Source organism: Zeugodacus cucurbitae, chromosome X, assembly GCF_028554725.1.
Source record: "Zeugodacus cucurbitae isolate PBARC_wt_2022May chromosome X, idZeuCucr1.2, whole genome shotgun sequence".
In the NCBI taxonomy this organism is placed as follows: domain Eukaryota; kingdom Metazoa; phylum Arthropoda; class Insecta; order Diptera; family Tephritidae; genus Zeugodacus; species Zeugodacus cucurbitae.
This window is the reverse complement of record NC_071672.1, coordinates 28,846,931-28,870,029: the sequence shown is the minus strand read 5'-3', so window position 1 is coordinate 28,870,029 and position 23,099 is coordinate 28,846,931. Positions and strand designations below refer to the sequence as shown.

At 34.7% G+C, this 23,099-nt stretch overlaps 1 protein-coding gene and 3 pseudogenes across 5 annotated transcripts in view; 3 read left to right on the top strand and 1 right to left on the bottom strand.

Moving 5' to 3' along the window:
• The window catches only part of Dyrk3_1 (putative dual specificity tyrosine-phosphorylation-regulated kinase 3 homolog), an 81,753-nt gene that overhangs the window by 10,298 nt on the left and 48,356 nt on the right, over positions 1 to 23,099 (bottom strand). For 2 of the 5 annotated variants that reach the window (XR_008472109.1, XR_008472106.1), the window contains one exon: positions 21,735 to 22,147. The gene's annotated coding sequence lies outside the window, so the exon portion shown is untranslated. Of the gene's footprint in view, positions 1 to 332; positions 20,033 to 21,734; positions 22,148 to 23,099 lie in introns of those variants that run through there. The other 3 variants (XR_008472108.1, XR_008472107.1, XR_008472105.1) reach the window with 3 other exon arrangements.
• On the top strand, positions 661 to 847 carry LOC128923266 (small nucleolar RNA U3; annotated as a pseudogene).
• Positions 8,230 to 8,416, top strand: LOC128923265 (small nucleolar RNA U3; annotated as a pseudogene).
• LOC128923264 (small nucleolar RNA U3) lies at positions 15,104 to 15,290 on the top strand (annotated as a pseudogene).

Sequence of the window (23,099 nt, the reverse complement as noted above, 5' to 3'; positions counted from 1 at the left end):
TGATTTTCGTTGACTTTTTGTTGAGTTCTGATTTGGAGAAGGAAATGGAAATTTTCTAGATACATAATTTGCAAAACAATTTTTATTTATCATGCCATTTTGAGCTCAATTGCTCAATCAAATCTTATGTTGGAATCTACTGGTGACTTAACAGATAGTCAGCTGACACAGGGTTAGATTTTATGTTTCCTATTTTTAAATATTTTAAAATTTTCAACTTTAATGTTTTATATATTTTATACTAGCTGACCCAGCGGCGAACTTTCTTTCCGCATTATGGGCAATAAATGAGCTGATTTTGGATGTTATTAAGTTAATTTTAGAGGTTATACTTCTTATACGACTTCGGAAAAGGTTGCGATAATTGTTTAACGCTTCAGTGGAGAGGGAATAGCGTTGAACAATTAACGCGAGAGAGAGAGAGTGAATGAGAGTAAAGCAGAGAACTTAAAGCACTTGCCATGCTTATGCTTTTTGAGCAATTCTTGTTTTTGTAGAATAATGGTTAAATTTTTGGTTGGTGACATATTCACATGTGTACGCATATGTATGTTTGTATGCAATATTTGTTTTTCTTTCGTTTATGTTTAATTTCTGCGAATTCTCAACTATTTTGTGCGACTTTTGGTTGAAAAACTCTGCGTTGGCCGTTGAAAAGTTAAGACTACACTTCACAGGATCATTTCTGTAGTCAGTCTTCATTTACTTTCTTTGCAAATCGAAAGTATTAGCACCAGCGATGAGGAGTTATATCGTTTTATCTGACAGCGTGAGGTTTATGAACTTCATTTCTAATTTTGTCTTGTGGCATTGATGTTATCAGAAACATTTATGAACGACAACGAGCCTTCTGTATCCGTACCAAATTTTGATTTCGTTGTAAGATTTTAACGAAATGAAACAAGAAATTCAGGCGTTCCTATTTATCACAATGAGTTATAGGGATGTACACAAGTGTGTAAAATGGGCTAATTAGTGGTGAAATTCTGCAAAACAACGTCGTTCATGGCAAAACGATTTCAAACATTGTTGACGACGCCAACGTCTTCGGTTTTGACAAATAAGGCAGCGTAGAAGGTACGAAATACGCTCTGGATTATGACCGCGATTTTTGTGCTCAAATCCTAATCAGCCTTAATATAAACTTCATGTGAATAAAGCATTCCCATGAATTTTTATTTTTAATATTTTACTAGCTTTTTACCCGCGGCTTCGCCCGCAGTGGAGGTATTAAATAAGTAAGAGAGATAAAGGGTAAGGGTATAATAATAGAAATGAGTCAATATGATAACTAAATTTGATTGTTTGGCTGAGATCAACAATTTTTAAAAATTACTACAGACAGAAGTTTCAACACTTTAATATATGCTTAGTTTCAATTTAAGTTTATGTGACGGTACACCCGATAGTTCAAGTGAATTTAAAAACTCCACAGGATATGAACTACTTAGTTCCGTATCCATAATTGTATCCATTGACAAATATTCCTTCATTTCTCCCTGAACCTCCTTTAAAATGTCAGTGTTGATCCTATTAACGATTTCATTTCTTGGTGCTAATATTGCTCTTGCACACAACCACTGATCACTATACAATTGTTGTTGCTAAAAGCTTGCATTCTCGCAGCACTCTACCTCGTGAACTATTTTTACTAAAATTACAAATGGGCGAATCTTCCTATGCCAAATTCAATGGTAATTTTAAAACGGAATGTGCCGAACGACCGCCGTTTAATAGCATCACGGCAATACCCGACGAAGCTACGGCAACTGCTTCTTTTTGGTCTTTTCTGACGGACATTAATAATAAGTTAAGTAAAAACGTTTTCCAGTTACTCCTGGTGCATCGAGAAAGAAGAGTCCACCACTACCGATTGTTCTGGTGTTTCTATCGCTCTTCTAGTTGTCTGCAGTGCAGCTTGTCTTTCTAAACGAATTCGTGCCTGAAGAGGCGTTTCAGCTGCTCTCAAAACTCTTTGTCGCTCTGCTTGTTGTTGTCTTCTCAGCTCTGCGTGAGCCGAAGTTTCTTGATTTGAATGAATTTTTGGATAGACCAGATTTCCGCTTTCGAGGCATTTAAAAAAAAAGCAGAGTAAAAATTAACATCAGCGAGTAAGATCTAAAATAATAAAGTAACAGCTAACCACAAAAATTACGGATAACCTCAAAAATTGGAATAGTTTTATACTGCATGTAACGACAGAAGAAAGTCACAATAAATATAGAAATATTATAAACAGTTGAAACTATATTCAATTAAATTAGATATTTTCGTTACCGCCATACAATGGGACGGTATTACAGTATTCAGGGTTGAAACTTCATGACTGTAAAACTTCATTACTGAAGTAGCTACATTTGACCAAAGTGTATTCAACAAAGTGAACTAAGTATTTGACATACCCGCTTTTGACAATAAAATAGTAAACAATACATGTATTTGTTTACATTAACCCGCCTTTTTTAACTTTAACAATATAATATATATTGATAAAATTGTTTTCAATTTGTCAGTTGGAGCACAAAACCTTAGTAAATTGCTTCCATGAGTTGTTTTGCCTAAGCAGAAAGTATTCGGCATTTTCTTTTATTCATTTAAAAAATATTTTTTTTTGGTTTGAAATTTGTTTACTTTTGAATTTCGAAATTTGAATTTTTGAATAAATGTATGGGTTAAATCAATGGCAACAAACATGTCACATTCGGGTAAAAAATTGTGATATGTCATATACCTGGTTCACTTTGTTGAATACACTTTGCATTTGACGATTTTTTGAGAAACAATTGTTTTACCTTTCGTAAATTTTTTTTAATATAAAGTACCCTATGTTGCTTCTAGTACCTTCGTATCATGAATTTCGTATGAATGAAAACTTATATTCGATATTCTGTCACAATTATTTTTGTTTTTGTTTTTTGATTATTCGTATTGGGGCTAAAAATGAAGACTCCGTTTATAAAGCCTCATCTTCTTCCCACCCACCCAAACCGGCAACCCAGTTCCAATTTTTAATGGCATAATAACTCCTTCAACTAAGAAAAAAAATATTACTGAGGGCAAAGAGCTCCCAAGATGTCGAGAATTCGTAAGATGTCGAGATTATCCTTGGGTCAGAAGATCTTGCTACTGACTAGCGCTTGTGCAGTTCAGCTAAAGCCCAACTGTCCAGAAGAAAATCACAATAGGATAGGTAGTGCTCCTACTTGTTTCTATTCTCCTGTCGATAAGACTGACATGTGTATTCCTACAATTTCCCGAATTGTCATTAATCTGAAGGACGCTACGCTTCGCAGCAGTAGATCAGCTGCTACTTTTTTAGCACTTTAAAAACGCTAAAATAGTTTTGAAGACTGTTGAAGCTCCCTCCGCCACATAAGGAACATACAAAATACTAATTTTAATTCATATTCAGCCTTATGGTAAACTTCATACAAACGATATTTCCGATGAAAAACTAACTCATTTGGGTTTCTCATATCACGAATTTCACATGGGGAAAATCTCACATCTTCGAAAATTTTCCCTTATTGTAAATGTAATTTTGTTCATGTGAAACAGCAAAATTTGTTCACTAAATAAATTGTTGGGAACAAGTATTAATATTAAAAATTTGATTAATTAAAAAAAAATAATATGAACTAAGGCCTACGTATATTAAGTAGCACTTTGGCTATATGAACCCAAAGTTAAATTAATATTCGGCGGGATCCTTTTGTGGAGGAGGCTTCAAAACACTTTACGACTATTTTAGTGTTTAGTGTGTGGCTGCTAAAAAAGTAGCAGCGGATCTACTGCTTCGAAGCGTACCGTCCTTCGGTGAAGTAACGATTCACTCTGTCTACGCTCACTTTCTGTCGATACCAGTTATATCTACACGATTAGACTAGTTTGGGAGCCTGGTCACGGAGGAATCCTGGCTAATAAAGTAAGGCTAATGAGCTTCCAACGCTAGGCACGCCAGCCTTAATTACAGTAGAAAGGAACAAGCGGGAGCACTACCTATGCCCTTGTGATCTTCTGGACAGTTGGGCTTCAGCTGAGCTGGGCTAGCGCTGGTCAGCCGTAAGATCCTTCTGACCCATGGAAAATCGTAAGAAGTCTAGGGAGCTCTTCGTCATAAAACATTTGATCGGGTGCTAGCTGCAGAAGTTTTCTAGAGGAAGTCGAGATGAAATCATCTCAACACCAATACTAAAATTTCTGTGCTCTCTCTTTTTTTGAACATCCTTGCAAATTAGTGAATTTAGAGGAAAAAAACTTATGCCGATTTGTAGTAGGTTCACTGCGCTATTAGGATTTTTTCTGATTTCCCAAAGAACTATCCTTGTGTACATATTCCTCCTCATGTGGGGAACAGCCATTAAACCTAACCTAAGGTATATTAACAAAACACAGTTGAAGTTTTTTGTGGAAAATCCTGATATAGTAAACAGCTTTTACATAGAAAATATGGAAAAAGTGGATGCATTGTGGAACAGTAATATGATTCCATGGATATCATTGGGCCACCATTGAAATCGATTGCAGAATAGAACAAGATTGTTAAACTGTTATCCAATGTGCGTCCGTTCTAGTTATTTTATTAAAGTATTCTTTCAAATATACTATTACATATTTTTCAGTGGTGGAGAATGCAAGTCGGGCCAGCCCTGAACATTTTTATGTGGATAATTTATGCTTTTATGCTAAAACAGGCTTTATAAAAGGAATCTTCATTTATAGTTCCAATACGAATAATAAAAATATCAAAACAAAAACATGTGTGTCACAATGCCGAAATTTGAATATAAGTTTTCATTCACACGAAATTCATGATACGAAATTTTCTTTCGTGTGGAAATAAAAAATCATCATACAAAAAACCAAAATGTGTAAGTTCTTTCATTCAGAATATCGTTTCACATGAAGTTTACAATAAGATTGAATATATCTGAAAATGACGTGAAACGCACAAGCCACATTTCAAACATAAAAAAGGCATTTATTTCCATATAATTCCGAAAATGTTACACATTTGTAATTGCTTGGCCTATAAAGCTTAAAAAAATTAATTTAAAAATTATTTTACGTGGCTTTACGAAATCGTGCCAACAAGAGCTGTACACAAGCGTGTACAGCAGGCGGTAATGGGTTAATATTAAAACAACATCTTCTCCTTGGCAAAACATCAGCGGGTATTGCAATGTGTCATATGAACGATGGATTTCAGATATTTGTTGCTCTGATCACGACTTTGTAGTCACCAATTGGCATGCGTTCCAAAGCACTCTTAAAAAACCTAACCAATGCTGATGTTCATGCAGTAGTAGTTGCAGATCTTGAAGTATTGCTCTTCTCATTGCTTCATTGATCTCTTGACGTCGATCAAATTGTTCCTCCATGTTGGTCAATTTTATATTTGTAAAAACTTATGTTCTGCATCTTCGAGAGATTGCAATACCCGAATTCTATGGTGAATCTGATCCTGTATCTACAAATTCAAAATCGGAAAAAAGTAAAAATACGCGCATAATCTACCTTATACTATGTTGACATCTAACGAGATTGTCTCCATTTACTAGCTTAACTCGATAATCTGTAATTAAGAAACGAGATTTCCCATACAAAATTGCTCTTTGGATAATCCGAGATTATAAAATTATCTTGTTTTATACAACTAGATTTTCGGTGTTATTCCTAGGTTTATCGATAATTTTGCGAATAAGAGGAGAAATGTCAAATGAAAATGTAAACAAAAATGGCCAACAGCGAGAGAAATATGCATGTGGTATACAACAACAAATGCAACACGTTTGACAATTGATAATCTCATTTGGCTATATGTAAACGGTTAGGTTATTGAACGAGCTTAGAACGAGATTATTTTCATATGTAAACATAATATTACTTTCTTATTCAATTGGCATATAAGCAGTCGAGGTTGGATCTTTGAAATAATTAAAAATTTTAAATTTCAAAACATAATTTTTGAGAAGCTAACCTTTTTTACTTATGACTCAATCTCCCATAAAAATTAAGTTTGAGTAAATACCCAGCCGAGTGACGTACGGTGTTATATGAAAAAACTAAAAAACTCAAAATTAAGTTTACAGAATAGAACACCCATATACAGTTGATCTCCTTTTTGCACGGTTAACTGGGACAGTAAATTACTCGTGTAAAAAAAAAACCGTGCAAAAAATAGAAAACGTGTAAAAAATATCTAATTTTATATGAAATTCTACAAACGTATACAAAGGCAAACAGTCAGTGCACTCGCGTCTTGGCTCCCACGTCACTGTTGACAGTCATACCTTTGAAGTAGTAGATATTTTCGACTACTTGGGAACCAGCGTTAACAACACCAACAATGTCAGCCTCGAATTCCAACGCAGAATCAGTCTTGCCAACAGGTGTTACTTTGGACTGAGTAGGCAATTGCAAAGTAAAGTCCTCTCTCGACGAATAAAAATCAAACTCTACAAGTCGCTCATTACTCCCGTCCTGAGTTATGGCGCCGAAGCGTGGACGATGACAACATCCGATGAGACGACTCTTGGGGTTTTCGAGAGAAAGGTTTTGCGTAAGATTACTGGTCCTATGAACATTGGCAACTGGTTTCACTTGGTGCTTCCAGTGAAGTGGCGCGAGTGGCGCGCTCTGGTGGATTCGGCTATAATCGCTTAAAGCGGTTTCTACGACGAATATATATATATAACTATCGAACCACTGCCACGCCCACAAAATAGTGATAATTCAAAATCTCTAAAGTGCTATAACTCCTTCCTCCCATTTCGCTCTTCTGCAAAACCAAATCTGTAATGGTGACAAGGAATATATGTAATATATGTACAAAGTTTCATTAAGGTATAAATCAGTAAGTATATTGTGGTGAATGTTTCAAAAGGCAATCTGTGTAGCTACATAAATATGATTTAAATTTGAACACGCTAATACCCCTGACAGACGGCATCGTTAATTCGGGTTAACTGCTTTAATCGAGGTTAATTCGAGAGTTATCTCAGTTAACTCCGTTTGCTAACTCCCATTTAATCCTCAAAATTTTAGACAGTTAGTGGAAGTTCGTGGTATTTTCGTTGGCAACATTGTTAAACATGGCCGCTTTTTATCTATTGTGAATGAAAATATGCAATTAAATGTAAACAAAAACATACGCTTGCTAATTTTTTCTAAAATGGAAGTTTTAATAATAACGTATTTTTGTATATTTTTTTAATAATTAGTGATTTTGTACTAGTTGTGCGGCTAACAACCGCAATATTCCCTTTCTATCCAATTTTATTTCACCAAAATGGAAATATTATTGCCAATCAGCTGTTATGGGAGTTTATAACTCGCTTTGCTGCCGTCTGTCACCCACAAAATTGGAACTAATTAAAAGCGCAGTTAATCCGAGTTAACTCTGTCGTCTGTCTAGCGTATAAAGGATGTATGATGGCTTCTTTGGTAGTTTGCTGTTCTTTAGAAGATTGGTAGCTCTCTTCTGTTGAAGCCGTTTTGATTACCCGATTGCAACACGACATTAGGCCAAATGGTTGGATTGATCACAGATCTGATTTTCGTTGACTTTTTGTTGAGTTCTGATTTGGAGAAGGAAATGGAAATTTTCTAGATACATAATTTGCAAAACAATTTTTATTTATCATGCCATTTTGAGCTCAATTGCTCAATCAAGTCTCTTATAGGAAATCTTATGTTGGAATCTACTGGTGACTTAACAGATAGTCAGCTGACACAGGGTTAGATTTTATGTTTCCTATTTTTAAATATTTTAAAATTTTCAACTTTAATGTTTTATATATTTTATACTAGCTGACCCAGCGGCGAACTTTCTTTCCGCATTATGGGCAATAAATGAGCTGATTTTGGATGTTATTAAGTTAATTTTAGAGGTTATACTTCTTATACGACTTCGGAAAAGGTTGCGATAATTGTTTAACGCTTCAGTGGAGAGGGAATAGCGTTGAACAATTAACGCGAGAGAGAGAGAGAGTGAATGAGAGTAAAGCAGAGAACTTAAAGCACTTGCCATGCTTATGCTTTTTGAGCAATTCTTGTTTTTGTAGAATAATGGTTAAATTTTTGTTTGGTGACATATTCACATGTGTACGCATATGTATGTTTGTATGCAATATTTGTTTTTCTTTCGTTTATGTTTAATTTCTGCGAATTCTCAACTATTTTGTGCGACTTTTGGTTGAAAAACTCTGCGTTGGCCGTTGAAAAGTTAAGACTACACTTCACAGGATCATTTCTGTAGTCAGTCTTCATTTACTTTCTTTGCAAATCGAAAGTATTAGCACCAGCGATGAGGAGTTATATCGTTTTATCTGACAGCGTGAGGTTTATGAACTTCATTTCTAATTTTGTCTTGTGGCATTGATGTTATCAGAAACATTTATGAACGACAACGAGCCTTCTGTATCCGTACCAAATTTTGATTTCGTTGTAAGATTTTAACGAAATGAAACAAGAAATTCAGGCGTTCCTATTTATCACAATGAGTTATAGGGGTGTACACAAGTGTGTAAAATGGGCTAATTAGTGGTGAAATTCTGCAAAACAACGTCGTTCATGGCAAAACGATTTCAAACATTGTTGACGACGCCAACGTCTTCGGTTTTGACAAATAAGGCAGCGTAGAAGGTACGAAATACGCTCTGGATTATGACCGCGATTTTTGTGCTCAAATCCTAATCAGCCTTAATATAAACTTCATGTGAATAAAGCATTCCCATGAATTTTTATTTTTATTATTTTACTAGCTTTTTACCCGCGGCTTCGCCCGCAGTGGAGGTATTAAATAAGTAAGAGAGATAAAGGGTAAGGGTATAATAATAGAAATGAGTCAATATGATAACTAAATTTGATTGTTTGGCTGAGATCAACAATTTTTAAAAATTACTACAGACAGAAGTTTCAACACTTTAATATATGCTTAGTTTCAATTTAAGTTTATGTGACGGTACACCCGATAGTTCAAGTGAATTTAAAAACTCCACAGGATATGAACTACTTAGTTCCGTATCCATAATTGTATCCATTGACAAATATTCCTTCATTTCTCCCTGAACCTCCTTTAAAATGTCAGTGTTGATCCTATTAACGATTTCATTTCTTGGTGCTAATATTGCTCTTGCACACAACCACTGATCACTATACAATTGTTGTTGCTAAAAGCTTGCATTCTCGCAGCACTCTACCTCGTGAACTATTTTTACTAAAATTACAAATGGGCGAATCTTCCTATGCCAAATTCAATGGTAATTTTAAAACGGAATGTGCCGAACGACCGCCGTTTAATAGCATCACGGCAATACCCGACGAAGCTACGGCAACTGCTTCTTTTTGGTCTTTTCTGACGGACATTAATAATAAGTTAAGTAAAAACGTTTTCCAGTTACTCCTGGTGCATCGAGAAAGAAGAGTCCACCACTACCGATTGTTCTGGTGTTTCTATCGCTCTTCTAGTTGTCTGCAGTGCAGCTTGTCTTTCTAAACGAATTCGTGCCTGAAGAGGCGTTTCAGCTGCTCTCAAAACTCTTTGTCGCTCTGCTTGTTGTTGTCTTCTCAGCTCTGCGTGAGCCGAAGTTTCTTGATTTGAATGAATTTTTGGATAGACCAGATTTCCGCTTTCGAGGCATTTAAAAAAAAAGCAGAGTAAAAATTAACATCAGCGAGTAAGATCTAAAATAATAAAGTAACAGCTAACCACAAAAATTACGGATAACCTCAAAAATTGGAATAGTTTTATACTGCATGTAACGACAGAAGAAAGTCACAATAAATATAGAAATATTATAAACAGTTGAAACTATATTCAATTAAATTAGATATTTTCGTTACCGCCATACAATGGGACGGTATTACAGTATTCAGGGTTGAAACTTCATGACTGTAAAAAAAAAAAGTAGCAGCGGATCTACTGCTTCGAAGCGTACCGTCCTTCGGTGAAGTAACGATTCACTCTGTCTACGCTCACTTTCTGTCGATACCAGTTATATCTACACGATTAGACTAGTTTGGGAGCCTGGTCACGGAGGAATCCTGGCTAATAAAGTAAGGCTAATGAGCTTCCAACGCTAGGCACGCCAGCCTTAATTACAGTAGAAAGGAACAAGCGGGAGCACTACCTATGCCCTTGTGATCTTCTGGACAGTTGGGCTTCAGCTGAGCTGGGCTAGCGCTGGTCAGCCGTAAGATCCTTCTGACCCATGGAAAATCGTAAGAAGTCTAGGGAGCTCTTCGTCATAAAACATTTTATCGGGTGCTAGCTGCAGAAGTTTTCTAGAGGAAGTCGAGATGAAATCATCTCAACATCAATACTCAAATTTCTGTGCTCTCTCTTTTTTTGAACATCCTTGCAAATTAGTGAATTTAGAGGAAAAAAACATATGCCGATTTGTAGTAGGTTCACTGCGCTATTAGGATTTTTTCTGATTTCCCAAAGAACTATCCTTGTGTACATATTCCTCCTCATGTGGGGAACAGCCATTAAACCTAACCTAAGGTATATTAACAAAACACAGTTGAAGTTTTTTGTGGAAAATCCTGATATAGTAAACAGCTTTTACATAGAAAATATGGAAAAAGTGGATGCATTGTGGAACAGTAATATGATTCCATGGATATCATTGGGCCACCATTGAAATCGATTGCAGAATAGAACAAGATTGTTAAACTGTTATCCAATGTGCGTCCGTTCTAATTATTTTATTAAAGTATTCTTTCAAATATACTATTACATATTTTTCAGTGGTGGAGAATGCAAGTCGGGCCAGCCCTGAACATTTTTATGTGGATAATTTATGCTTTTATGCTAAAACAGGCTTTATAAAAGGAATCTTCATTTATAGTTCCAATACGAATAATAAAAATATCAAAACAAAAACATGTGTGTCACAATGCCGAAATTTGAATATAAGTTTTCATTCACACGAAATTCATGATACGAAATTTTCTTTCGTGTGGAAATAAAAAATCATCATACAAAAAACCAAAATGTGTAAGTTCTTTCATTCAGAATATCGTTTCACATGAAGTTTACAATAAGATTGAATATATCTGAAAATGACGTGAAACGCACAAGCCACATTTCAAACATAAAAAAGGCATTTATTTCCATATAATTCGGAAAATGTTACACATTTGTAATTGCTTGGCCTATAAAGCTTAAAAAAATTAATTTAAAAATTATTTTACGTGGCTTTACGAAATCGTGCCAACAAGAGCTGTACACAAGCGTGTACAGCAGGCGGTAATGGGTTAATATTAAAACAACATCTTCTCCTTGGCAAAACATCAGCGGGTATTGCAATGTGTCATATGAACGATGGATTTCAGATATTTGTTGCTCTGATCACGACTTTGTAGTCACCAATTGGCATGCGTTCCAAAGCACTCTTAAAAAACCTAACCAATGCTGATGTTCATGCAGTAGTAGTTGCAGATCTTGAAGTATTGCTCTTCTCATTGCTTCATTGATCTCTTGACGTCGATCAAATTGTTCCTCCATGTTGGTCAATTTTATATTTGTAAAAACTTATGTTCTGCATCTTCGAGAGATTGCAATACCCGAATTCTATGGTGAATCTGATCCTCTATCTACAAATTCAAAATCGGAAAAAAGTAAAAATACGCGCATAATCTACCTTATACTATGTTGACATCTAACGAGATTGTCTCCATTTACTAGCTTAACTCGATAATCTGTAATTAAGAAACGAGATTTCCCATACAAAATTGCTCTTTGGATAATCCGAGATTATAAAATTATCTTGTTTTATACAACTAGATTTTCGGTGTTATTCCTAGGTTTATCGATAATTTTGCGAATAAGAGGAGAAATGTCAAATGAAAATGTAAACAAAAATGGCCAACAGCGAGAGAAATATGCATGTGGTATACAACAACAAATGCAACACGTTTGACAATTGATAATCTCATTTGGCTATATGTAAACGGTTAGGTTATTGAACGAGCTTAGAACGAGATTATTTTCATATGTAAACATAATATTACTTTCTTATTCAATTGGCATATAAGCAGTCGAGGTTGGATCTTTGAAATAATTAAAAATTTTAAATTTCAAAACATAATTTTTGAGAAGCTAACCTTTTTTACTTATGACTCAATCTCCCATAAAAATTAAGTTTGAGTAAATACCCAGCCGAGTGACGTACGGTGTTATATGAAAAAACTAAAAAACTCAAAATTAAGTTTACAGAATAGAACACCCATATACAGTTGATCTCCTTTTTGCACGGTTAACTGGGACAGTAAATTACTCGTGTAAAAAAAAAACCGTGCAAAAAATAGAAAACGTGTAAAAAATATCTAATTTTATATGAAATTCTATCTATTCGTTCAGTGAGAATTTTCACTGTTGTTGTTGTTATAGACTTTTCTGGTATTATATGTATGTACATATTACTGTTAGAAGGAACAAACAACAACTATTCTGGGAATGGTAAAAAAATAATACTTTTCTAAGTTCCGTCATTAATCGCTGTGTCTTCTTTTTTCTTACTTTTTCATACAGCTTCATTTATTTGTTTACGTATTGAAATTTTTGCAACCTTTTCACTGGCTTTCGAATCTAAGATTTATATTTTTTAGTTTAAACCTAATTTAGAATTTATTAAATGTGCAAAAAAAAAAACCGTGTAAAAAGGAGATCAACTGTATGTATATTTACTGTCTAAATATATGTTAAATAGGCCCTCACATGGGATGACCCCTTTAGCCCTTTAACGGGCAAGACAATACTTTCAATTAAAACATTAATTTTTCACAAGGTACTGCTTAAATAAGAAAGCAACTTTCTTTTTCTATATATTTTAAACGTATTTAATTTCATTATTGCAAAAAATATTCGTTTTTATATAAACCTTGCATTGGCCGTAAAGCGAAAAAAAAAATAAAAATTAAAAATCAAACTTGGTATAAATTCACTAAATATGAACTAACGCACTGCTCTAAAAGAAAACCAGACCAAGATAATTGTGATATTTAATCCTTTTTCAATAAGTAAAGTTTACCACTTCGAGCAATAAATTTTGTAATGCAAACTTTTGGATCGAAATAAAAAACGTATACAAACGTATACAAAGGCAAACAGTCAGTGCACTCGCGTCTTGGCTCCCACGTCACTGTTGACAGTCATACCTTTGAAGTAGTAGATATTTTCGACTACTTGGGAACCAGCGTTAACAACACCAACAATGTCAGCCTCGAATTCCAACGCAGAATCAGTCTTGCCAACAGGTGTTACTTTGGACTGAGTAGGCAATTGCAAAGTAAAGTCCTCTCTCGACGAATAAAAATCAAACTCTACAAGTCGCTCATTACTCCCGTCCTGAGTTATGGCGCCGAAGCGTGGACGATGACAACATCCGATGAGACGACTCTTGGGGTTTTCGAGAGAAAGGTTTTGCGTAAGATTACTGGTCCTATGAACATTGGCAACTGGTTTCACTTGGTGCTTCCAGTGAAGTGGCGCGAGTGGCGCGCTCTGGTGGATTCGGCTATAATCGCTTAAAGCGGTTTCTACGACGAATATATATATATAACTATCGAACCACTGCCACGCCCACAAAATAGTGATAATTCAAAATCTCTAAAGTGCTATAACTCCTTCCTCCCATTTCGCTCTTCTGCAAAACCAAATCTGTAATGGTGACAAGGAATATATGTAATATATGTACAAAGTTTCATTAAGGTATAAATCAGTAAGTATATTGTGGTGAATGTTTCAAAAGGCAATCTGTGTAGCTACATAAATATGATTTAAATTTGAACACGCTAATACCCCTGACAGACGGCATCGTTAATTCGGGTTAACTGCTTTAATCGAGGTTAATTCGAGAGTTATCTCAGTTAACTCCGTTTGCTAACTCCCATTTAATCCTCAAAATTTTAGACAGTTAGTGGAAGTTCGTGGTATTTTCGTTGGCAACATTGTTAAACATGGCCGCTTTTTATCTATTGTGAATGAAAATATGCAATTAAATGTAAACAAAAACATACGCTTGCTAATTTTTTCTAAAATGGAAGTTTTAATAATAACGTATTTTTGTATATTTTTTTAATAATTAGTGATTTTGTACTAGTTGTGCGGCTAACAACCGCAATATTCCCTTTCTATCCAATTTTATTTCACCAAAATGGAAATATTATTGCCAATCAGCTGTTATGGGAGTTTATAACTCGCTTTGCTGCCGTCTGTCACCCACAAAATTGGAACTAATTAAAAGCGCAGTTAATCCGAGTTAACTCTGTCGTCTGTCTAGCGTATAAAGGATGTATGATGGCTTCTTTGGTAGTTTGCTGTTCTTTAGAAGATTGGTAGCTCTCTTCTGTTGAAGCCGTTTTGATTACCCGATTGCAACACGACATTAGGCCAAATGGTTGGATTGATCACAGATCTGATTTTCGTTGACTTTTTGTTGAGTTCTGATTTGGAGAAGGAAATGGAAATTTTCTAGATACATAATTTGCAAAACAATTTTTATTTATCATGCCATTTTGAGCTCAATTGCTCAATCAAGTCTCTTATAGGAAATCTTATGTTGGAATCTACTGGTGACTTAACAGATAGTCAGCTGACACAGGGTTAGATTTTATGTTTCCTATTTTTAAATATTTTAAAATTTTCAACTTTAATGTTTTATATATTTTATACTAGCTGACCCAGCGGCGAACTTTCTTTCCGCATTATGGGCAATAAATGAGCTGATTTTGGATGTTATTAAGTTAATTTTAGAGGTTATACTTCTTATACGACTTCGGAAAAGGTTGCGATAATTGTTTAACGCTTCAGTGGAGAGGGAATAGCGTTGAACAATTAACGCGAGAGAGAGAGAGAGTGAATGAGAGTAAAGCAGAGAACTTAAAGCACTTGCCATGCTTATGCTTTTTGAGCAATTCTTGTTTTTGTAGAATAATGGTTAAATTTTTGGTTGGTGACATATTCACATGTGTACGCATATGTATGTTTGTATGCAATATTTGTTTTTCTTTCGTTTATGTTTAATTTCTGCGAATTCTCAACTATTTTGTGCGACTTTTGGTTGAAAAACTCTGCGTTGGCCGTTGAAAAGTTAAGACTACACTTCACAGGATCATTTCTGTAGTCAGTCTTCATTTACTTTCTTTGCAAATCGAAAGTATTAGCACCAGCGATGAGGAGTTATATCGTTTTATCTGACAGCGTGAGGTTTATGAACTTCATTTCTAATTTTGTCTTGTGGCATTGATGTTATCAGAAACATTTATGAACGACAACGAGCCTTCTGTATCCGTACCAAATTTTGATTTCGTTGTAAGATTTTAACGAAATGAAACAAGAAATTCAGGCGTTCCTATTTATCACAATGAGTTATAGGGGTGTACACAAGTGTGTAAAATGGGCTAATTAGTGGTGAAATTCTGCAAAACAACGTCGTTCATGGCAAAACGATTTCAAACATTGTTGACGACGCCAACGTCTTCGGTTTTGACAAATAAGGCAGCGTAGAAGGTACGAAATACGCTCTGGATTATGACCGCGATTTTTGTGCTCAAATCCTAATCAGCCTTAATATAAACTTCATGTGAATAAAGCATTCCCATGAATTTTTATTTTTAATATTTTACTAGCTTTTTACCCGCGGCTTCGCCCGCAGTGGAGGTATTAAATAAGTAAGAGAGATAAAGGGTAAGGGTATAATAATAGAAATGAGTCAATATGATAACTAAATTTGATTGTTTGGCTGAGATCAACAATTTTTAAAAATTACTACAGACAGAAGTTTCAACACTTTAATATATGCTTAGTTTCAATTTAAGTTTATGTGACGGTACACCCGATAGTTCAAGTGAATTTAAAAACTCCACAGGATATGAACTACTTAGTTCCGTATCCATAATTGTATCCATTGACAAATATTCCTTCATTTCTCCCTGAACCTCCTTTATAATGTCAGTGTTGATCCTACTAACGATTTCATTTCTTGGTGCTAATATTGCTCTTGCACACAACCACTGATCACTATACAATTGTTGTTGCTAAAAGCTTGCATTCTCGCAGCACTCTACCTCGTGAACTATTTTTACTAAAATTACAAATGGGCGAATCTTCCTATGCCAAATTCAATGGTAATTTTAAAACGGAATGTGCCGAACGACCGCCGTTTAATAGCATCACGGCAATACCCGACGAAGCTGCGGCAACTGCTTCTTTTTGGTCTTTTCTGACGGACATTAATAATAAGTTAAGTAAAAACGTTTTTCCAGTTACTCCTGGTGCATCGAGAAAGAAGAGTCCATCACTACCGATTGTTCTGGTGTTTCTATCGCTCTTCTAGTTGTCTGCAGTGCAGCTTGTCTTTCTAAACGAATTCGTGCCTGAAGAGGCGTTTCAGCTGCTCTCAAAACTCTTTGTCGCTCTGCTTGTTGTTGTCTTCTCAGCTCTGCGTGAGCCGAAGTTTCTTGATTTGAATGAATTTTTGGATAGACCAGATTTCCGCTTTCGAGGCATTTAAAAAAAAAGCAGAGTAAAAATTAACATCAGCGAGTAAGATCTAAAATAATAAAGTAACAGCTAACCACAAAAATTACGGATAACCTCAAAAATTGGAATAGTTTTATACTGCATGTAACGACAGAAGAAAGTCACAATAAATATAGAAATATTATAAACAGTTGAAACTATATTCAATTAAATTAGATATTTTCGTTACCGCCATACAATGGGACGGTATTACAGTATTCAGGGTTGAAACTTCATGACTGTAAAACTTCATTACTGAAGTAGCTACATTTGACCAAAGTGTATTCAACAAAGTGAACTAAGTATTTGACATACCCGCTTTTGACAATAAAATAGTAAACAATACATGTATTTGTTTACATTAACCCGCCTTTTTTAACTTTAACAATATAATATATATTAACATAATATTGATAAAATTGTTTTCAATTTGTCAGTTGGAGCACAAAACCTTAGTAAATTGCTTCCATGAGTTGTTTTGCCTAAGCAGAAAGTATTCGGCATTTTCTTTTATTCATTTAAAAAATATTTTTTTTTGGTTTGAAATTTGTTTACTTTTGAATTTCGAAATTTGAATTTTTGAATAAATGTATGGGTTAAATCAATGGCAACAAACATGTCACATTCGGGTAAAAAATTGTGATATGTCATATACCTGGTTCACTTTGTTGAATACACTTTGCATTTGACGATTTTTTGAGAAACAATTGTTTTACCTTTCGTAAATTTTTTTTAATATAAAGTACCCTATGTTGCTTCTAGTACCTTCGTATCATGAATTTCGTATGAATGAAAACTTATATTCGATATTCTGTCACAATTATTTTTGTTTTTGTTTTTTGATTATTCGTATTGGGGCTAAAAATGAAGACTCCGTTTATAAAGCCTCATCTTCTTCCCACCCACCCAAACCGGCAACCCAGTTCCAATTTTTAATGGCATAATAACTCCTTCAACTAAGAAAAAAAATATTACTGAGGGCAAAGAGCTCCCAAGATGTCGAGAATTCGTAAGATGTCGAGATTATCCTTGGGTCAGAAGAATTTGCTACTGACTAGCGCTTGTGCAGTTCAGCTAAAGCCCAACTGTCCAGAAGAAAATCACAATAGGATAGGTAGTGCTCCTACTTGTTTCTATTCTCCTGTCGATAAGACTGACATGTGTATTCCTACAATTTCCCGAATTGTCATTAATCTGAAGGACGCTACGCTTCGCAGCAGTAGATCAGCTGCTACTTTTTTAGCACTTTAAAAACGCTAAAATAGTTTTGAAGACTGTTGAAGCTCCCTCCGCCACATAAGGAACATACAAAATACTAATTTTAATTCATATTCAGCCTTATGGTAAACTTCATACAAACGATATTTCCGATGAAAAACTAACTCATTTGGGTTTCTCATATCACGAATTTCACATGGGGAAAATCTCACATCTTCGAAAATTTTCCCTTATTGTAAATGTAATTTTGTTCATGTGAAACAGCAAAATTTGTTCACTAATTAAATTGTTGGGAACAAGTATTAATATTAAAAATTTGATTAATTAAAAAAAAAAATAATATGAACTAAGGCCTACGTATATTAAGTAGCACTTTGGCTATATGAACCCAAAGTTAAATTAATATTCGGCGGGATCCTTTTGTGGAGGAGGCTTCAAAACACTTTACGACTATTTTAGTGTTTAGTGTGTGGCTGCTAAAAAAGTAGCAGCGGATCTACTGCTTCGAAGCGTACCGTCCTTCGGTGAAGTAACGATTCACTCTGTCTACGCTCACTTTCTGTCGATACCAGTTATATCTACACGATTAGACTAGTTTGGGAGCCTGGTCACGGAGGAATCCTGGCTAATAAAGTAAGGCTAATGAGCTTCCAACGCTAGGCACGCCAGCCTTAATTACAGTAGAAAGGAACAAGCGGGAGCACTACCTATGCCCTTGTGATCTTCTGGACAGTTGGGCTTCAGCTGAGCTGGGCTAGCGCTGGTCAGCCGTAAGATCCTTCTGACCCATGGAAAATCGTAAGAAGTCTAGGGAGCTCTTCGTCATAAAACATTTTATCGGGTGCTAGCTGCAGAAGTTTTCTAGAGGAAGTCGAGATGAAATCATCTCAACACCAATACTAAAATTTCTGTGCTCTCTCTTTTTTTGAACATCCTTGCAAATTAGTGAATTTAGAGGAAAAAAACTTATGCCGATTTGTAGTAGGTTCACTGCGCTATTAGGATTTTTTCTGATTTCCCAAAGAACTATCCTTGTGTACATATTCCTCCTCATGTGGGGAACAGCCATTAAACCTAACCTAAGGTATATTAACAAAACACAGTTGAAGTTTTTTGTGGAAAATCCTGATATAGTAAACAGCTTTTACATAGAAAATATGGAAAAAGTGGATGCATTGTGGAACAGTAATATGATTCCATGGATATCATTGGGCCACCATTGAAATCGATTGCAGAATAGAACAAGATTGTTAAACTGTTATCCAATGTGCGTCCGTTCTAGTTATTTTATTAAAGTATTCTTTCAAATATACTATTACATATTTTTCAGTGGTGGAGAATGCAAGTCGGGCCAGCCCTGAACATTTTTATGTGGATAATTTATGCTTTTATGCTAAAACAGGCTTTATAAAAGGAATCTTCATTTATAGTTCCAATACGAATAATAAAAATATCAAAACAAAAACATGTGTGTCACAATGCCGAAATTTGAATACAAGTTTTCATTCACACGAAATTCATGATACGAAATTTTCTTTCGTGTGGAAATAAAAAATCATCATACAAAAAACCAAAATGTGTAAGTTCTTTCATTCAGAATATCGTTTCACATGAAGTTTACAATAAGATTGAATATATCTGAAAATGACGTGAAACGCACAAGCCACATTTCAAACATAAAAAAGGCATTTATTTCCATATAATTCGGAAAATGTTACACATTTGTAATTGCTTGGCCTATAAAGCTTAAAAAAATTAATTTAAAAATTATTTTACGTGGCTTTACGAAATCGTGCCAACAAGAGCTGTACACAAGCGTGTACAGCAGGCGGTAATGGGTTAATATTAAAACAACATCTTCTCCTTGGCAAAACATCAGCGGGTATTGCAATGTGTCATATGAACGATGGATTTCAGATATTTGTTGCTCTGATCACGACTTTGTAGTCACCAATCGGCATGCGTTCCAAAGCACTCTTAAAAAACCTAACCAATGCTGATGTTCATGCAGTAGTAGTTGCAGATCTTGAAGTATTGCTCTTCTCATTGCTTCATTGATCTCTTGACGTCGATCAAATTGTTCCTCCATGTTGGTCAATTTTATATTTGTAAAAACTTATGTTCTGCATCTTCGAGAGATTGCAATGCCCGAATTCTATGGTGAATCTGATCCTGTATCTACAAATTCAAAATCGGAAAAAAGTAAAAATACGGGCATAATCTACCTTATACTATGTTGACATCTAACGAGATTGTCTCCATTTACTAGCTTAACTCGATAATCTGTAATTAAGAAACGAGATTTCCCATACAAAATTGCTCTTTGGATAATCCGAGATTATAAAATTATCTTGTTTTATACAACTAGATTTTCGGTGTTATTCCTAGGTTTATCGATAATTTTGCGAATAAGAGGAGAAATGTCAAATGAAAATGTAAACAAAAATGGCCAACAGCGAGAGAAATATGCATGTGGTATACAACAACAAATGCAACACGTTTAACAATTGATAATCTCATTTGGCTATATGTAAACGGTTAGGTTATTGAACGAGCTTAGAACGAGATTATTTTCATATGTAAACATAATATTACTTTCTTATTCAATTGGCATATAAGCAGTCGAGGTTGGATCTTTGAAATAATTAAAAATTTTAAATTTCAAAAAATAATTTTTGAGAAGATAACCTTTTTTACTTATGACTCAATCTCCCATAAAAATTAAGTTTGAGTAAATACCCAGCCGAGTGACGTACGGTGTTATATGAAAAAACTAAAAAACTCAAAATTAAGTTTACAGAATAGAACACCCATATACAGTTGATCTCCTTTTTGCACGGTTAACTGGGACAGTAAATTACTCGTGTAAAAAAAAAACCGTGCAAAAAATAGAAAACGTGTAAAAAATATCTAATTTTATATGAAATTCTATCTATTCGTTCAGTGAGAATTTTCACTGTTGTTGTTGTTATAGACTTTTCTGGTATTATATGTATGTACATATTACTGTTAGAAGGAACAAACAACAACTATTCTGGGAATGGTAAAAAAATAATACTTTTCAAAGTTCCGTCATTAATCGCTGTGTCTTCTTTTTTCTTACTTTTTCATACAGCTTCATTTATTTGTTTACGTATTGAAATTTTTGCAACCTTTTCACTGGCTTTCGAATCTAAGATTTATATTTTTTAGTTTAAACCTAATTTAGAATTTATTAAATTCTATTAACAGCAAAGGATTTGTGACGTATTGACGGATGGAATTTTGATTTTATTGCAAAAAAGTATACAATTAAAATAAAAAATCCGTGTAAAAAAAGTAAAACCGTGTAAAAATGGTAACTGGGAAGTGTTCAAAAACACCGTGTAAAAAAAACCGTGCAAAAAAAAACCGTGTAAAAAGGAGATCAACTGTATGTATATTTACTGTCTAAATATATGTTAAATAGGCCCTCACATGGGATGACCCCTTTAGCCCTTTAACGGGCAAGACAATACTTTCAATTAAAACATTAATTTTTCACAAGGTACTGCTTAAATAAGAAAGCAACTTTCTTTTTCTATATATTTTAAACGTATTTAATTTCATTATTGCAAAAAATATTCGTTTTTATATAAACCTTGCATTGGCCGTAAAGCGAAAAAAAAAATAAAAATTAAAAATCAAACTTGGTATAAATTCACTAAATATGAACTAACGCACTGCTCTAAAAGAAAACCAGACCAAGATAATTGTGATATTTAATCCTTTTTCAATAAGTAAAGTTTACCACTTCGAGCAATAAATTTTGTAATGCAAACTTTTGGATCGAAATAAAAAACGTATACAAACGTATACAAAGGCAAACAGTCAGTGCACTCGCGTCTTGGCTCCCACGTCACTGTTGACAGTCATACCTTTGAAGTAGTAGATATTTTCGACTACTTGGGAACCAGCGTTAACAACACCAACAATGTCAGCCTCGAATTCCAACGCAGAATCAGTCTTGCCAACAGGTGTTACTTTGGACTGAGTAGGCAATTGCAAAGTAAAGTCCTCTCTCGACGAATAAAAATCAAACTCTACAAGTCGCTCATTACTCCCGTCCTGAGTTATGGCGCCGAAGCGTGGACGATGACAACATCCGATGAGACGACTCTTGGGGTTTTCGAGAGAAAGGTTTTGCGTAAGATTACTGGTCCTATGAACATTGGCAACTGGTTTCACTTGGTGCTTCCAGTGAAGTGGCGCGAGTGGCGCGCTCTGGTGGATTCGGCTATAATCGCTTAAAGCGGTTTCTACGACGAATATATATATATAACTATCGAACCACTGCCACGCCCACAAAATAGTGATAATTCAAAATCTCTAAAGTGCTATAACTCCTTCCTCCCATTTCGCTCTTCTGCAAAACCAAATCTGTAATGGTGACAAGGAATATATGTAATATATGTACAAAGTTTCATTAAGGTATAAATCAGTAAGTATATTGTGGTGAATGTTTCAAAAGGCAATCTGTGTAGCTACATAAATATGATTTAAATTTGAACACGCTAATACCCCTGACAGACGGCATCGTTAATTCGGGTTAACTGCTTTAATCGAGGTTAATTCGAGAGTTATCTCAGTTAACTCCGTTTGCTAACTCCCATTTAATCCTCAAAATTTTAGACAGTTAGTGGAAGTTCGTGGTATTTTCGTTGGCAACATTGTTAAACATGGCCGCTTTTTATCTATTGTGAATGAAAATATGCAATTAAATGTAAACAAAAACATACGCTTGCTAATTTTTTCTAAAATGGAAGTTTTAATAATAACGTATTTTTGTATATTTTTTTAATAATTAGTGATTTTGTACTAGTTGTGCGGCTAACAACCGCAATATTCCCTTTCTATCCAATTTTATTTCACCAAAATGGAAATATTATTGCCAATCAGCTGTTATGGGAGTTTATAACTCGCTTTGCTGCCGTCTGTCACCCACAAAATTGGAACTAATTAAAAGCGCAGTTAATCCGAGTTAACTCTGTCGTCTGTCTAGCGTATAAAGGATGTATGATGGCTTCTTTGGTAGTTTGCTGTTCTTTAGAAGATTGGTAGCTCTCTTCTGTTGAAGCCGTTTTGATTACCCGATTGCAACACGACATTAGGCCAAATGGTTGGATTGATCACAGATCTGATTTTCGTTGACTTTTTGTTGAGTTCTGATTTGGAGAAGGAAATGGAAATTTTCTAGATACATAATTTGCAAAACAATTTTTATTTATCATGCCATTTTGAGCTCAATTGCTCAATCAAGTCTCTTATAGGAAATCTTATGTTGGAATCTACTGGTGACTTAACAGATAGTCAGCTGACACAGGGTTAGATT